The following is an 18,705-nucleotide window of genomic DNA, read 5'->3' as shown; positions in this document are numbered from 1 at the left end:
ACCTGGGACTGGGGCTGTCACCAGTTGTCAAGTTGTCAAAGGCGTTCTGGCAAGATGCAGAGCTGCACCTTTGTTCAGGCTGTTGATGTTCCTGTTAACAACCAGCGAGTCTTGTGTTCCATCTCAGTAAGCTGTGAAGAACTTTGAATTAGGTGAAGAACCCACGTGACGAATTTAAAGTCGTCACGTTGTCACTTATTGGAAAAGTCAAATCCGCCCACCTTCCACCCTCCTCTGTGAAGTCGACCAAATTTATGTGACAGGTGGGTCATTTAAAGGATTCTCTCATCTGCCTCCACCCTATAAAGGACTCTCTCTCGTCATGTTGAGCAGAACAGCAGTCATTCTGATGAGGAATAGCAACCCAGAAGACGAACCAACAGACGGCCTCCAGTCATCATGATCTATGACAGGAAATACAGAGGTGATTTGTTTCCCTCAGATTTGCAGCGCTCAACGGCCAGGGAGGGAAGAAGGAGGGGTATTTAGAGTCACGAAGCAGAATGAGGTTGTATACATTAAATTCTGAAAAGGAAGTCTCGTAAATCTTTGCGCGAATTGCTTGGTAGTTGTGGAAGTAATGATGCTTTGCCAGCCAGGGTGCTGTGTGTGTGGCGAGGAGGGTGTAAACCGCTTTTGATGGAGATTCGACAAATGTGGGGGTTGATGCACGAGCGATTCCTCTACATACAAGCTTTTTGCGGTTTCCCTCGCGCGCAAATCAACAAATCAACCCCTTTTCCCGCCCCCTTCCCGCGCCTCCACAAACACACACACAGGCACATACTGTAGGCAGCAGTTTGGTATGAAGTTTCACTCCAAGTAAACACCCGTCAACCATATCACCCTCCAAGCAAAAGGGAGGGAAGAGAGCAAAGAGAGAGAGGGTGAGAGGGGGAGAGGAAGAGAGAGAAAGTGAGGAAAAGAGAGAGAAAGAGGGAGAGAGAAAGAAAGAGAGGGAGAGAGAGGAAGGGAGAGAAAGAGAGGGAGCAAGGAAAAGAGAGAGAGGAAGAGAGAGAGGGAGGAATGCTCTCTGAAATGACGGGCTTGAAGAGATCCTTGGATGGCCACTCAAACACGTTGCCATGACTGCAGATAGAAGAAAGGGGGCAATGAAGGCCTCGAGTTGGATGCGGATGAGGTTGGAGACAGGCAGGAAGAGAGACAGCAACAGAGCAGACAGACAGGCAGAGAGCAGAGAGACAGACAGGCAGAGAGCAGAGAGACAGGCAGAGAGACAGACAGGCAGAGAGCAGAGAGACAGGCAGAGAGACAGGCAGAGAGACAGACAGGCAGAGATCAGAGAGACAGGCAGAGAGACAGCAGCAGAGCAGACAGACAGACAGGCAGCGAGCAGAGAGACAGTAGCAGTGCAGACAGACAGGCAGAGAACAGAGAGACAGCAGCAGAGCAGACAGACAGGCAGAGAGACAGCAGCAGAGCAGGCAGGAACAGGCAGAGCGACAGCAACAGAGAGCAGACAGACAGGCAGAGCACAGAGAGAGAGCAAGAACAAGCAGAAAGATAGACAGACAGGAAGAGAGCAGGCAGACAGACAGACAGACAGACAGACAGACAGACAGATAGACAGACAGGAAGAGAGCAGGCAGACAGGAAGAGACAGACAGACAGACAGACAGACAGACAGACAGGAAGAGAGCAGACAGACAGGAAGAGACAGACAGACAGACAGACAGACAGACAGACAGACAGACAGACAGACAGACAGACAGACAGACAGACAGACAGACAGACAGACAGACAGGAAGAGACTGACAGACACAGCGGAACAAAAACAAAATCATAAAGAATAAGGTTGGCACAAAACAATACTCTCACACAAGGCAAATAAATGTCCCATAGACAGATATCTGGTGGATGATGACATGTTTGGATGAGCTGAAGCTTTGCCAGGTTCTCCTGAGGCAAACACTCATAATCAGGAAATCACAGCTGTCGATGCATATCACCGCAGCAGAGACGCATATCCTCTCCGAGTTTGTTCAGAGTAGATTATTGATCCTCACAACTAGGAGGGCTTGGCAGTCTCCACCTCTTTCTCTCTCTCTCTCTCTCTCTCTCTCTCTCTCTCTCTCTCTCTCTCTCTCTCTCTCTCTCTCTCTCTCTCTCTCTCTCTCTCTCTCTTTGTGTCTGTCTTCTCACCCTCCCACTCTCACCTCTATACTCTCCACTCTCTCTTTCTTTCTGTATCCCTCCCCCTGTCCCTGCTCATCCACTCTCCTCTCAGCTCTGATCTAACTCTATCAACAGCAGTGTGGCGCAGCGCTACACACTGCAGCAGAACAAACACACCCAAGTTTACTTTCAGTGAGCGAAGCCATAACAGTCCACTAAGTGTTTGCTCAAGCAGAAAGCAGGGGGCTGGAGCTGGGAGGCTGAGACTGGAGCTGGGAGGCTGAGGCAGGAGCTGGGAGGCTGGGGCTGGGAGGCTGAGGTTGGTGCTGGGAGGCTGAGGCTGGGAGGCTGAGACTGGAGCTGGGAGGCTGAGGCAGGAGCTGGGAGGCTGGGGCTGGGAGGCTGAGGTTGGTGCTGGGAGGCTGAGACTGGAGCTGGGAGGCTGAGGCAGGAGCTGGGAGGCTGGTGCTGGGAGGCTGGGGCTGGGAGGCTGAGGTTGGTGCTGGGAGGCTGGGGCTGGGAGGCTGAGGCTGGGAGGCTGAGGTTGGTGCTGGGAGGCTGGGGCTGGGAGGCTGAGGCTGGGAGGCTGAGGCTGGGGCTGGGGTTGGGAGGCTGGGAGGCTGAAGGCTGGAGCTAGGACTGGGGTTGGGGGTAGGGGTGGGACTTGGGCTGAAGGCTGGGGTTGGGGCTGGGGTTGGGGCTGGGGCTGGGGCTGGGAGGATGGGAGGCAGGAGAGAGAGATCAATCACAGTGGGGACTATTTAAGGCTGACAGTATTACATCCTAGGGCTGAGCTCCAGTAAGCAAAGTTAGACTGCTTAAGAGGAAGGGAGTGGCGTGTCTGTGTGTGTGTCTGTGCGTGTGTGTGTATCTGTGTGTGTGTGTGTGTGTGTCTGTGCGTGTGTGTGTCTGTGCACGTGTGTTTGTCTGTGCGTGTGTGTCTGTGTCTGTGCGTGTGTGTGTCTGTGCGTGTGTGTGTGTGTGTGCGTGTGTGTGTCTGTGCACGTGTGTTTGTCTGTGCGTGTGTGTCTGTGTCTGTGTCTGTGTCTGTGTCTGTGTCTGTGCGTGTGTGTGTGTGTCTGTGCGTGTGTGTGTGTCTGTGCGTGTGTGTGTCTGTGCACGTGTGTTTGTCTGTGCGTGTGTGTCTGTGTCTGTGTCTGTGCGTGTGTGTGTGTGTGCGTGTGTGTGTCTGTGCACGTGTGTGTGTCTGTGCGTGTGTGTGTGTGTGTGCGTGTGTGTGTCTGTGCACGTGTGTTTGTCTGTGCGTGTGTGTCTGTGTCTGTGTCTGTGTCTGTGTCTGTGCGTGTGTGTGTGTGTGTGTGTGTGTGCGTGCAGTTAGGTGGGAATGGGTGGTCTTTGTCATTCTGTTGGCGTGTGTGGGGAGGTGGAATTAGGCAATTACAAGAAAATAAATCATGTTTCCTATGACAGCTGCATTCAGAGAGCGTTTACTGGACTGCAGACAGTCAGGTGGTACAGAGAGGTCAAGATGAGGAAGCAGGAGACATCATGGACACTCACAATGAGATCAACGGAAGAAAATCTGTTTGAAATAGAGGACAGTTGGTGTAGATTTGTTAGGGTCCATTCTAGGTGTTGGGGTGTCAAAGGGAATATGTAGAGATGAGTTGAAACATATTCTTGCTGAAAGTGAGAAGATAAGAGGATTTTATTTTTTTATTTTTTGAAGCTTGACTTTGAACATTAGAAGACCACAGTACAAAGCAAACCAAACAGCCGTAGAATCTTAAACAGCCTGGCATTAAATAAGCCTCATACTCCTTAAAACATCCTTGTTCTCTATCTTCATCTTGATAAAGTAATGAACATACCCACGAGCCAAAACAGACAAATCTGGAGACAAAAAAACCCTGCTCTGTCTTTGTGATCGATTAAATATCGCTGGTCAGGTTCTAATTGACACGTATGTAGACGGAGTGTGATGCATGTGTGATGCGTGTGTCCCTGAAGATGGGGGTGGCCCTGGTGAGCCAGGCATGGAGGCCGGTGAGGACGCAGGAAGCTAGTTTATTATGTTTGGGAGCCGTAAACAGCGTGCCCTTGGCTTCCTGTGCTGACGGACCGAGGAGAGGGTTAGTGCTGCCATAAAACATCCACATCCTCCATCCCTGTCAGGAGCCCTTCTCCTGTGCTTCTATACACACACACACACACACACACACACAGCTTTGTGTCACGCACACTCACAGTGTCATGTCACATACATTCAGGCGCACGCAGCATCGTGTCTCACACCTGCACACAGACACTTTTCCTAGATTTTTTCTATCAGCCTGTAGACCTCCGACGAGAAAAGTCACATTCGATTCCCCCGTCAAATCTCCTCATACATGTTAGCTAGTGTGGGTTATTACAGCTTTGCAATCTCCATCAGTTTATCCATCCATCCATCCCTCATCCTATATCCATTCATCTATCTATCCATCCATCCATCATTATATTTTTCCATCTACCCATCCAAGCATTAGTCCATTCCTCATTCTACTCATCCATCAATCCCGCATTCATTCCAACCAACCCTCCAACCATCCTTTCATCCCACGCACCATCTCTTCACCCCTACATCCAATCCTCCATCCGTCTGCTTTGTTGTGGGGATGCGCTGAGCAGTCTTATCCGATCACACGTCGGCGTCCCTGGTGGACGGCGTCCCTGGGCCAGCTGCCCGTCAGCGTCCGTGTTTGTAGCTGCTTCAGAAGCGCCTGCCCGGAGCTTTGTAGAGATCTCCCAGCGTTTGAAGCTCTCTTATCTGGCTGCGGGGCCCCCGAGGACCGGGGCCCGGCCGAGGGGAGCGAGGGAACTTGGCGGAGCGCTAGTGAGCTCACCAGGGGAGCGAGGCGCGGTCCAGATCCAGCTCCACACTCAGCCCACAGGTTCTAACCTGGTGCCAACACACACCCAGGCATCCCTCCCACATAGCGGGAGAGATTACACCCGAGAAAAGTCGCTCGGAAAAAATAAACTCGGTTAATTTGGGAGCAATTGACCGGTTTTCTGTTCAATTGTTTGTATGTGTGGTATTGATCCAAGCGAAAGAATATAGTGCTTAAACTTACAAAGAACATACTGACATACTGCATATTACATTTAGAATTTAAGAAAATGTGAACGTACACAATTTGTTATGTTTTAAGTACTATTGTTGAAACACATTGTAAGCTCTCATTTTGGTTATATTTAAGTATACTCTTCATCCACTTAAAGTATAGTAATGTTTGGGTGTACTATGGTTCAGTGGAAGAGCATTAGACAGCAGAAGGAAGTTCAAATCCACCTTGTTTATCACTTTGGATAAAGGAGCCTGCTAAACTGTTATGAGGTTACTCTAAAGATGGCGCTCGGAGCTGTCGAGTGGTGTAGCGCCAGAGCACACAGTACAGTATACAGTGCAGTGAGCTCCACTCTAAATTAGACTTTGGAAGGTCAAGATGACTCTGCTCTCTCAATCACTATTGTTATCTGTGTGTGTCTGTGTGTGTGTTGTGTGCAGGACCACTTCTCCCTGTTTTAGCCACAAATAAAGCAGTCAACTTAGGAACCATAGAGCATCACAGAATGCTGCCATCATGCCCCACATCTCCAGAAACACAATCACAGCCTCACACACACACACACACACGGACACACATGCACAGTCTCACACACACATGCGTACACACACATGCCCTCGTGCACACGAACACCACGCTAAGACACAAACACACTAACACACATTCAAACACACACACACACGCACACACAGAGCCCATGTGAAACAGCAGATGACTATCAGCGTGATATCCCAGCTCCCCTCTCTCTCTCTCTCTCTCTCTCTCTCCACTGTGATCCCCGCTGCCCTGACAGCCTGGCTGGCGAGCGGTGGACTTGGCAGGATATTGCTTTTCTGATATCTGGCAAGCACACTCTGACCTAGAGCAGCCACGCTCACTCACTGACTGTCAAGCAGCGATGACAATAAGGCACACTCACTCAAACACGCACGCACCCCAACGTACACAAAACGCACGCGCCCAAACACACACCCATTGACACACGCTAACACACACACGAAAACACACTCACGCACTCAATCACGCATGCTCAACGCACATGGAGTATGTATTGTGCGAACACGAGCAGGAGATAACACGACAGCATACTCTCAAGGACAACAGGAGGACTTGTAGTGGTTCTCAATCTGCAGACTCACGTCCCCTGAAGAAATAAGACATGAACACACTGGGAGACAGGAAGGGGGGAGGGAAGTGGTGTTTTATATATGTCCAAGTATGTGTATTAAAACGTGTTGAAAGTCATATTGAAAAAGTATATTTTATGTGTGTTTTTCTTATAAAAATGGCCAAACTCAAAACACGCATATATATATATATACAAACACACACACACACAGATGCACACCTACACGCACGCACGCACACAAATACACACACACAGACGCACAAACATACACACACATACATAAACACAGATGCACACACACATACTTAGACATGCACATACAGCAGTACAAGGACAGCAGCGGTTGTGTGTTTACCGGATGTTGTCCAGCTCACGTCCAGCGAGTGTGGTTACATAAGAGCCACAAAAACACCAGGGACTGTCCAGACCATAAAGTAGAACAAAAACACTGGAACATAACAACTCTCAACACTGCCGTTGGTTTCCCTGTGCAAAGCTGGCCTCACTGTTGACAGAGAAGAGACACAAGCGTCTGATGAGGCTCATTGATGTCCCTCGACATGTTACAATCTTAATTGTTTGCAGGCTAAATATAATTGCATTACTTCCAAGAACTTCGTAATTACAGGAGCACATTTTCCCTCAGGTGAAACTCATATTCCCTGTCCACACAAAACCAGTTTATAATTGGCTGCAGGCTGTGGACCAAAGGCCCATTAAGACTTTGGTAACTCACCCAGACTGAGTTCATCTGTCACTGTGTTTAGTTTATAATTCTGTGTATGATTGCCTCCTGCATCACAGTGTAGATTTAATCCACTTCTACAGGGCCTTACAGTGAGAGGGTAGATTTTACCCAGAAGTCCCCAGGACAGCTGATGCGGATCCAAAAGCCTAGTGACACATAATTGGCAGATGATGACAGGAGATCAAGCGGAAGTAGACATGGATGCATGAGAGAGAGATGACAAACGCTAAGAAGACTAAGAGTGTGACAGGTCCTACCATTCTCTCTCATTCTCTCTCCTCTCTCTGTCTGTCTCTGTCTCTCTCTCTCTCTGGGGTGTCTCGCTTCTTGTTGTCTCCAGTTTTCAAGCACTGTCATCTTACTATTAACTCAACAAAAAGGGGCTTATCTCAGTGTGTGTGGGACTGCAAATCCCATCGAACTCCAGGACAATTCACATGTACGTATCCACACCCCTGATACCACACACACACTCACACACGTCAACCCCTTTCATCCAGTTACACACACATGCATGTGTTTGTGTGTTTGTTTTGTGTGTGTGTGTGTGTGTGTGTGTGTAAAGGAGCACGTCCTCCCTCTCCGATCCAGAGGGTTTCATCCAGCTCTGGTTAGCGCTCCACAAAGACACACTTCAAAGGCGGCGAGCGCACATCAAACGGGCTTGACGGCGAGGGTTTGGCGAGGTACGCGTTTCTCCGGCACACCGCTTCACACGGCTGCTGCTCTTGTCATGTCCGCGCTCTCAGCAGCTACGCCCAAAGTACCGCACTTGAATTCTAATTTGGACAAATGAACTGGAATTAGCTTCAAAACAGCCCAAGGAACCCAAGTGGAAATTCAAATCAGCACGAGTGCGATTGCTCCCCCCCGCAGATGAAGATGTGAAGGCCTGAATGAAGGCGGGAGGGGCTTTCGCTGCTTGCTGTTGCATGCTGGGGTTTCTGCTCAGGAAAGGAGGTACATTCTCCACGTGCATGTTGGGGTGCAGACCTTTTCCGGACAATGTAGACACCTCGAGCAGACACACACACAGGCCAGCGTCTGGAATTCAATCCACTGTCACCCACAGGCTTCAACCTTGCCATCGATCTTGTTATTGATCACCCAATAGGAATGATAGTGTTTGGTCTTTTTAACTTTCATTGGTCAGCGGGCAGCATGGCGAGCCAATCCTGATTGGCTGACGTGTCAGCTGAGTCCTGACACCTCCATGGACAAGCTGATTGGCTGTCCTGTCAGACTTCCAGAGGCAGATACTGGTGACGATGGCTAACTTAAGCTGGCTGACGAACGGACACGCCTCGTTCACAAAACGTCCCCCAAGAGAGCGCCCAAGCACGGTGTCTACATTTCAGGGTCATTTAACAGACGTGAAAATAACATGTTTGCATGCTATTTCATTCTGTGGCCATTTCACAAGCATGTCATCATTGTGCATGTATTAGTAATGCATTATGCTTCAGTGAATATGCTGGCAAGGAATGCAACCGAGCGCTCTCAAACGTTGCAGTCGTCATCACACACCTCTCGTCCTCCACACTCACCTCTCCTCCACACACACACACACACCTTTCTAGAAGTTTCACTCGTATCCCTGAGGACCTCAAGGTCGTGGGCAGTAAGACAGAAGTCCTCTCTCTCCCTTCTCCTCCCCTGTTCTCCCCTTTCCTCCCTTCTCCTCCCGTCTCCTCCCCTGCTACTGCCCAAGGGAATGGGGGGGGGTGAGAGGGGGTCATGAAACTCAAACGCAGGGTCGCTTCACCAGCGTCGCCCGGATCAACTGGACCCTCCCGCCCGCATATAAAGAACCTCTCCTGTGGCCGACATGAGCTGAATACAACCACCCTGGTCACTGAGGACCTGAAGGGAGAGAGAGAGACAGGGAGAGAGAGACAGGGAGAGAGCCACACTGGGTGACTGGAGAGAGAGAGAGAGAGAGAGAGAGAGAGAGGGGGGGGGGGGGGTGACAGGTGACAGAGAGAGTCAAAGAGAGAAAGACAGAATGGGAGACTGTCATTATGTCTAAAACAGACCCCCTGCGTTCTCCCTTCCCCAGCCCAGACAAGCTCTTCTCCATCAGACAGGGACTGCTGCTGGTAGGAGCCTTTATGCGGTGCATCATGTCAAAGACGTCAAAGACTGTTCTCTCCAACAGAACTGAGAGCAAGTTCCATTGAGCGTGTCTACCAAGGTCATGACTGGATGATGTGTTGACGTAACACCACCAAGTTAACACAGAGGATTTCATATTCTGTTTGCTATATACTCGTACTTGTGTTCCCATCCACGTGCTCTGAAACAGTTTAATAGTTCACGCTGCCAACATTTATACCATCTAGATTCGCCTTGGTGCCTGGCAGAATCTTCTCTGTTTTCATTTAATTCTGACGTTGTCTGATTAAAGCTTTAATCTTTTGTGATTGATGACAATATTCCCAGTGATTAAAATAGCACCCTGACAGACATAGTTATGTTTTCGGGAGAGGATGGGATTGTGGTTATGATGGCCATAATGGGTTATTTTCAAAAGCCCAGTGATTTACAGGTTGGCAAATAATTTAATATGCTGGGCCAGTAACGCCGTTGTAATAAGCCATCTAAAACAATTTATTGGATGTTCTCCCACAATAATTCATGAGCGTCATGCATGTTTTATGGGCAATCAATCAAGCTCAAACACCATTGGTCTGGATAATGAGGAACTCAGTGAATGTGAGACCTTCCATGTCAGAGGAGAAACAGAGCTCACACTGCCCCCTACAGGGTGGATATGACACTGCATGGGTACGTGGGTGTGTGTGCTTGTATGTGTGTGTGGACTTGGGTCTGTGTGTGTGTGTGCCTGCGTGAGTGTGTACATGTGTGTGTGCCTGTGTGTGTGTGTGCCTGTGTGTGCCTGTGTGTGTCAAATCTATCTTGAACCACATCCAGTCTGCTTCCCCTTTCTCCTCCCTTAATGTTCAGCAAGCTTAGCAGCCCACCTAGCCACGTTAGCACCAAGGCTAATCCCGCTGTATCACAGTCTCTTATTTCATTAGCGTCTGATGGCTATCTGGGGCTCTGAGCTGGGTGTCCAGGCTGCGGAGGTGGTTGTAGTGTTAGCTGCTGACAGACAGACAGAGACAGGTTCTCTGGACGCTGCTCCCCAGAGAGGGGGCAGAGTCTGGGCATGATCAGCCCCCAGGTCCCTTTGCCACGGTGCACGATGGCGATGCTATCGTTGTGTCATTAGAGAAACCATGCTGCCCTTTAGAGAGAGCAGAGCCACAGAGAGACTTACAGAGGACATGCACAAACACCTCCCTCTCCTCTCCCCTCCCCTCCCCTCCCCTCCCCTCCCCTCCCCTCCCCTCCCCTCCCCTCCCCTCCCCTCCCCTCCCCTCTCCTCTCCTTTCTTCTCTTCTCTTCTCCTCTCCTCTCCTCTCCCCTCCTCTCCTCTCCTCTCCTCTCCTCTCCTCTCCTCTCCTCTCCTCTCCCCTCCCCTCTCCTCTCCTCTCCTCTCCTCTCCTCTCCTCTCCCCTCCCCTCCCCTCCCCTCCCCTCCCCTCCCCTCCTCTCCTCTCCCCTCCACTCCCCTCCCCTCCCCTCCCCTCTCCCCTCCTCTCCTCTCCTCTCCTCTCCTCTCCTCTCCCCTCCCCTCCCCTCCCCTCCCCTCCCCTCCCCTCCCCTCCCCTCCCCTCCCCTCCCCTCCCCTCCCCTCTGATGAAGAAAGTATTTTGTCCGTCTCTTCATAAACGGAGTGACTAAGTTCAGTTGAGTTCTGGATTTTATCAATCTGCAGATTGGGAGAGAAAACCAGACCTCTAACAAAAAATGACAACACAACACCAGGCTTAGGTCTCAATCATGTCTCTTTCCGCCCTGAAGGCCGGAGGACCATCTTTTATAGGGCACAAGAATGTAAACATACATAGTGAAAGTCAGGCAGTAATGACGTTACAACAGTCTCTGAGAAAGAGATTCACAGCTCCTAACACATGACCACTCAGACTAAAGAATTCATAGTTGGAACTCTCCTTGTAGTCATGACAAGGACCATTTAGCCAGTACTTTCTCCTGATCTCAAATATCTATTAACCCTGACACATAGACACAATCTAAATAATAATCTAATAATCTAAATAAATAGCAATCTTACATGAGAACATACTAACTAGTATCCAATGACTAGTTCTCTTGATTAGTGAATAATGTAAGCACACAGTAAATCTAAATTTCTTCCACACCTCCCCTCCCCCATTTTCCTCCTCCACTTCCCTCTTCCCCCTCTCCTCTTCCACCACTTCTTCCTCCTTTTCTTCCTCTTTCTCCTCATCCCTCCCTCCTCCTCTTCTCCCTGCTCCTCCTTCCTCCCTCAAGGGAGAACATTGAAGATGACTCATTCTTCATGATTAGAAACCTTTCAGTTTGGTTCTTCCTTCTCTGTTTGTGAGATGTAATACTGACTCCAGTCCTGCTCTACAGACCGCTGCTGGTATCCATTAGCTTTCATTAGCTGGATCCTTCCACACTGGCAACAGGTTTTAACTACTGAAGACACTCACACAGGGAGCCCAGTCAACCACTGTTTCTCTTGACTGTGGAAAGCTGTGATGATCGGGACTGGAATTGCACTCAGCATCTGTCTGAAGTCAGAGAAACTGTTTCTCCTCATCCCTGTCGTTTCATCCCTCCTTCTCCTTTTCTATCCTTATCCTATCCAATCCTATCCTCTCTCTCTTTCTCTCTCTCTTTTTTTCTCTCTCTCTTTTTCTCTCTCTCTCTCTCTCTCTCTCTCTCTCTCTCTCTCTCTCTCTCTCTCTCTCTCTCTCTCTCTCTCTCTCTCTCTCTCTCTCTCTCTCTCTCTCTCTCTCTCTCTCTCTCTCTCTCTCTCTCTCTCTCTCTGTCTCTCTCTCTCTCAACCTCTCTCTCTCTCTCTCTCTCTCTCTCTCTCTCTCTCTCTCTCTCTCTCTCTCTCTCTCTCTCTCTCTCTCTCTCTCTCTCTCTCTGTCTCTCTCTCTCTCTCTCTCTCTGTCTCTCTGTCTCTTCTTGTATCCTCCCCTCTCTCTCTCCTTCTTCTATCTTACTCTCTCTCTCTCTCTCTCTCTCTCTCTGTCTCTCTGTCTCTTCTTGTATCCTCCCCTCTCTCTCTCCTTCTTCTATCTTACTCTCTCTCTCTTCTTCTATCCTTCTCTTGCAGTCTCTCCTATTATCCTTTCCTCTCTCTCCTTCCATCCTCCATGCATCCTTCCCTGGCACTGCCAGTGACCTAGAGAAATACATCAGTCAGGGCCAGCTTTGAAAATTGAAAAACATTTCAGACACACACACACACACACACACACACTATAACCCATCCTATCCATTATGATGTGAGCTTTCGTCTAAAGTATTATCCTCTAAACATCTCCCAGCAAAGTACCGGCCTCTTCTCATCACCTACTCCTGCAGTCACTCGACCCCTCCTCCCAGTAGGGTTCTCATGCTGGTTCAGAGTGGACCAGGTGTAGGTGGAGACAGTAGGGTTCTCATGCTGGTTCAGAGTGGACCAGGTGTAGGTGGAGACAGTAGGATTCTCATGCTGGTTCAGAGTGGACCAGGTGGAGGTGGAGACAGTAGGATTCTCATGCTGGTTCAGAGTGGACCAGGTGGAGGTGGAGACAGTAGGATTCTCATGCTGGTTCAGAGTGGACCAGGTGGAGACAGTAGGATTCTCATGCTGGTTCATAGTGGACCAGGTGTAGGTGGAGACAGTAGGATTCTCATGCTGGTTCAGAGTGGACCAGGTGGAGACAGTAGGATTCTCATGCTGGTTCAGAGTGGACCAGGTGTAGGTGGAGACAGTAGGATTCTCATGCTGGTTCAGAGTGGACCTGGTGGAAGTGGAGACAGTAGGGTTCTCATGCTGCTCGAGAGTGGACCAGGTGGAGGTGGAGACAGTAGGGTTCTCATGCTGGTTCAGAGTGGACCAGGTGTAGGTGGAGACAGTAGGATTCTCATGCTGGTTCAGAGTGGACCAGGTGGAGGTGGAGACAGTAGGATTCTCATGCTGGTTCAGAGTGGACCAGGTGGAGGTGGAGACAGTAGGGTTCTCATGCTGGTTCAGAGTGGACCTGGTGGAAGTGGAGACAGTAGGTTTCTCATGCCGGTTCAGCGCAGGTTCAAAAGGATCACCCAGCTGTGTAGAATCAACAGGAGATTAATTACAACTGAATCAAGCCCTGTCTGATGTGCTTGAAGGCATGTGATTGACAGGTGTGTGCATGTCTGTGTGTGCGTATGTGTATATGTGAGACAGAAAGAGAGCAAGAGAGAGAGAGAGAGAGAGAGAGAGAGAGAGAGAGGAGGGTAGGGGAGGAGGGAGAAAAAAGGATTTAGAGCAACAAGAGAGACAGAAAGAGCAACAAGGAGAAAGACAGTGATGGGAGAGAGTGAAAAGAGCGGGGATAGGGTGGAGAGAAAGACGCAAAGTTTAGAGAAGGAGGGGTGACGGGGAGAGAGAGGGAGGGGGACAGAGAGAGAGAGAGAGGGAGGGGACAGGGAGAGAGAGGGAGGGGACAGGGAGAGAGAGGGAGGGGGACAGATAGAGAGAGGGAAGGGGACAGAGAGAGAGAAGGATATCAAAGTGGAGAAAAGGAAAAAGAGAACCTTTCATAATTCAATAGAAAAGAGCAGTAAGAGGAGTAGACAGCAAAATAAATGAGCCCCTTTTAGAATAGGACAGTAAGTCCACACACACACACACACACACTTTCATTCTGTCTCTCTCTCTCACACACACACACACACACACACACACATATACACAAAAGCATGTCCATTTCCCATCTCTAAAGGAAGGTGCTTGTTTGATGTGTTGTGTGTTAATATAGAAAACAGTGGGGGGTGACAGAAAGCTCAAAGAGAATCTTCTTCACACACAACTCCATTAGTCATGGTGTGAGAGAGAGAGACAGAGACAGAGAGAGGAGAGAGAGACAGAGAGAGGAGAGAGAGAGAGAGAGAGAGAGAGAGAGAGAGAGAGAGACAGAGAGAGAGAGAGAGACAGACAGACAGACAGACAGACAGACAGACAGACAGACAGACAAAGAGAGAGAGAGAGAGAGAGAGAGAGAGAGAGAGAGAGAGAGAGAGAGAGAGAGACAGACAGACAGACAGACAAAGAGAGAGAGAGAGACAGACAGACAAAGAGAGAGAGAGAGAGAGAGAGAGAGAGAGAGAGAGAGAGAGAGAGAGAGAGAGAGAGACAGACAGACAGACAGACAGACAGACAGACAGAGAGAGAGAGACAGACAGACAGACAAAGAGAGAGAGAGAGAGAGAGAGAGAGAGAGAGAGTCTTTAATCTGGATTTGCTTACGATCTTTGGTTTTTTGTGTATGTATGTAAGTGAAAGAAAATACTTTCATTTTGTGTGTGTATGTGATTCAGTTTGCTGTCACAAAACACCTATTTTGTGTGCGTGTTTGTGTATGCATGCGTGTGCGTACAAATGCACTGTGCACGCACAAAATAATGCGTGTGTTTGCACGCAGTGCGGCATTGGGATCAAATAGACACACTGAGGATCAGGAAACACAGCGAGTCCACATCAGCAGCAGCAGCAGCATCTCCCAGTCCCAGCTGCCTGTCTGCCTTGTTAGCTGAAGCAGCAGTGATGAGCTCTCTCTCTGACCCATGACAGTCCACACAAAGCCCAGGACGCCATCCATTTCCAACAGCCCTTCACCTCACACCATGCCTCAGTAAGCATGTTCTTTTCAGATGAGGCAGAGATGGAAGTTTAAGAGTGGCAAATAATAGGCTGAACTCCGATTATGAACTCTGATTTGGTCCTGAATTATAGTCCATTTCTTCCCGAGCCAGGGATCGATGGTCCAGAGGCAGGGGCTCAGGGCTCAGATAGGTAAACAGTGACCTAATACAATATTACACAATGTGCATTTTGAAAAGTGTCACATCTCCTCTTAACAACCTATCGATTCTGTCGTGCCAATTTAGTGTTGCCTCTCGTCCCCCTGGCTACCCTTCTCCAGCGGATCTGCGACGCTGCCCTCACACACACACACACACACGCGCGCAGTGGGTTAAAAGGTGGGGGAGGGGGTTTCACAGTCGACTACATGACTAATAGGCTGTCCACATAGATAAATGACTTTTTAAGTAACAGAAAATTGCTCTGTATTCAATTCACTGAACGAGTAGCTTCCTCTCTTTTCTCTCCATCTGTCTTTCTTTCTTTCTTGTCTCTGGTGCGCTCTTCCCTTTTTCTCTCTTTATACTGTCCCTTCTGCTCCCACTCCTTTTCTCCCTCCCTCCCTCCCTCCCTCCCTCCCTCCCTCCCTCCCTCCCTCCCTCCCTCCCTCCCTCCCTCCCTCCCTCCCTCCCTCCCTCCCTCCCTCCCTCCCTCCCTCCTTCCCTCCTTCCCTCCATCCATCCCTCCCTCCCTCCCTCCTCTCCCTCCTCTCCCTCCTCTCCCTCTCATCTTCCTCTTTCCTTCCTCTCTTATCTTGTCCCACCCCCAAGTCATGACACTCCCCCCCTCTCCTAGACAATAAGCAGTCGTGTTTTGAGGCTTTTCCATCACCGTCGGCATGACGACAGAAAAGAGGACATGATAGAGAGATGTTTGAGGGGAAAAGGGGGGTGGGGGTGGATGACATCACGAGAGGGGAGGGCCCGGGGAGACAGTCCTGCGAGGTGTCGGAGGGTTTTGAAACAAGCTGAAACAGTTCCTCCACATGACTTCAGTGTCAGAATAAACATCCTTCTTGACACTTAGGGTTAGCTTCCCTCACGCTGGCTGTTTCCTCGGAGAATAGGGCTTGTTGGTCTGTGTGCATCATGTAGCATCGTTGTAGCGCTGTGAAAGCCAGGCAAATATTTGCATTCGGGGGTGCATGAACACAACACTGCCAGAAGAGACTGGATCTGTAGAAAGTTTGATCAGAGCTCCATGCAAGACTCCAGTAAAGTCATCCTTGTGTGTGCACGCACGCGTGTGTGTGTGTGCGTGTGTGTGTCATGAGCATGTGTGTGTGTTTTCTCACATGGAACTGTGCATGTAGGCGTGTAAGTGAATGCTTAAGCATATGTTTTGCTGCCACAAAACGGCACACAATAAGCCATGCCTGGCAAACGAGCGTGCACAAAGCCCTCTTTCGAAGCAGTCCCTGAAAGCACAATCGCAAACACTAAAGCACCTTCACGCACACACACACACACACACAAAGAAACACAAAGAAACACACACACAGACGGACACGTACTGTGCTGCCCTGCACTAGACCTCTATGTGCCTGAAACAACCAAGTAGGTACAGATGGATGAACGAAAGGAAGGGATGAGGAGTGGCTCTGCAGATGCACTCCTTGGCCTCCTGTCTGTCTGAGCAATGGAGGAACTCCTCGGAAGACTCTTCTTCTATTTTCATGGTTTGTTTTTCTTTCTCTCTTCTCTGGCTCACTTTACCTCAGCCAACCTTGCCGGTGTGTGTTTTCTGTAAACACTGGAACACATTGGAACACACACACACATCGCCGCACGTACACACACACACACACACACACACACCAGAGTGCACAGAAACAAACACACACTCATGCTGTGGTGGAAATTTGTCTTTAAAAAAGGCTCATAATTCACACTGGTTTTTCTTGAGTTGTATTAGTTTGCATGCTAAGCACAACCATTAGCACAGATGCTCCTGACCCTATGTGCACCAAGCTTTTCTCTTGATTCTCTTTTGAATGCCCTGCCCACGTCTAGCCTAATTAGTTAGTGCTGCGTCCATATGCAAGGGCATGACAGGGCCTCCCCTTTCAGCCAGGGAACCATGGACAAGGTAGAACCCTCTCACAGAGCCCCATGCTTGCCTCCCTCCAACCGTCTGCTTAGTCAGGGACTGATCACGCACACAGCACACTAGGTTTCAACAGAGAAGGCATTGAGTTTGTCCAGTACACCAGAGCGCAGATGTAAATACACACATTATCTTGAAACCGCTTGCTTTCAAAGCCAGGTTGAGAGACTGACTCTTGTCATATGTGAAGGCTGGTTATGTGTTTGTGTTTGGATGAGAGCAGAGAGAGGCAGGTGGTTTGTGATGTGATGGCTGTGCACTAGGTGGGTGGATGAGAGATGAGAGAACACTGAGTCCACTATGTATTGGAGGTCTGCTATAATGTGCTGCATTAGCCTGGTCTGGGAACAACTCTGTTCATGAAGGAAAAAACAAAATGACGTTAGTCCTCTCCTGATTTAATAAGAGGATTCCTTGTTGTCGTCTCTCTGGGAGGCTGGGAGGTGTGTGGTGACTGCTAAGTAGATGGTTGATCATAGAGAGACAGACAGAGAGAGAGAGAGAGAGAGAGAGAGAGAGAGAGAGAGAGAGAGAGAGAGAGAGAGAGAGAGAGAGAGAGAGAGAGAGAGAGAGAGAGAGAGAGAGAGAGAGAGAGAGAGAGAGAGAGAGAGAGCGGGAACGAAAGAGAAAGTAAACAAGAGAGGGGGGAGATATGCGGAGGATTCAGCAAGAAATAAAATGTAGAGAAAGCGAGAGAGAAATTGCGGGGGTCCACTGTTTCTCAAATTGCACCTAGCACTCCTCTCCTCCCCTCTCTCATCTCCCCTCCTCCCTTCTCTTCCCCTTTCCTCTCCTTTCTTCCCCTATTCCCTCTCATTTCCTGCCCTCACCTCCGTTCTCCCCTCTCCTCTCCTCTCCTGTCTTCTCCTCACCTCCCTTCTGCCCTCTCCTCCCCTCTCTTCTCTCCTCCCCCTCCCCTCTCCTCTCCTTCCAGCAGGTCTGATGAGCTGCAGATTGTGGTGCCCCCTAATAACATCCCAGATGCTCCCAAGACGCCGCTCTGGTCTTCTGAGAGCTGTCATCATCTCTCCCCCCTCCATCCCCCATTGCTCCACCCCTCCACCAGGACTGATATTGACAATAAACTGGAAGCCCTGGGGAGGGGGTGGCTGGAGAGGAGACTGGGGAGGAGGGGCCTTGGGGAGGGGGGCAGGGGAGGAGGCGGGCTGGGGTGGGGGAAGTGGAGGTCCAGGGTAGGGGACTGGGGAGCTGGAGCCAGGATGGGGAGGCTGGGGAGGAGGTGGGCTGGGGTAGGCAGGGGGGTGTGAGGGTTGGAATGCACGCCTGCACGCTATGGCTCTATCTCCTGGCTAGCATTTCCCCTGCGTAACCTGTGCATGCTTACACTCAAGTACAGAGAGGAGACGGAGAGGAGAGACAAACCTGCTCCGGACCCAACTCAGTCACCGTAAACGTGTCCACTATACACGGTTACATAAATATGAAAATTGGCACTCCGCTTCAACAAAAAAAAAACGACAGAAGATTTATGCCACAAGTCATGTGACCAGAGAAAGAGGGATGTGCTTGTAGCCAGGGGCTATGACTTCATTCCTCTTTTTCCTGTTTGTGTTTTCTGATGGGATCTGAGGAAAGATTGTGAGAGATGGTGATGAAGGCAGATAAAGGAGGAGATGAATGTGAAGGAAGCTGGGAATGCAAGTTGGTAAAGGAGAAAATTGAAAACAGGAACATGGAGATGACGAGGCTAGAGGATGGGGGATGGAGGGAGCTGTAAAGGGAAGAGGGGGAGGGAGGAGAAGGAAGAGAAGGGGTTT

The sequence above is a fragment of the Hypomesus nipponensis genome, chromosome 12, assembly GCF_054491055.1.
Source record: "Hypomesus nipponensis isolate SF chromosome 12, ASM5449105v1, whole genome shotgun sequence".
In the NCBI taxonomy this organism is placed as follows: domain Eukaryota; kingdom Metazoa; phylum Chordata; class Actinopteri; order Osmeriformes; family Osmeridae; genus Hypomesus; species Hypomesus nipponensis.
The sequence above is the reverse complement of the archived record's forward strand: the minus strand, read 5'-3'. Positions refer to the sequence as shown.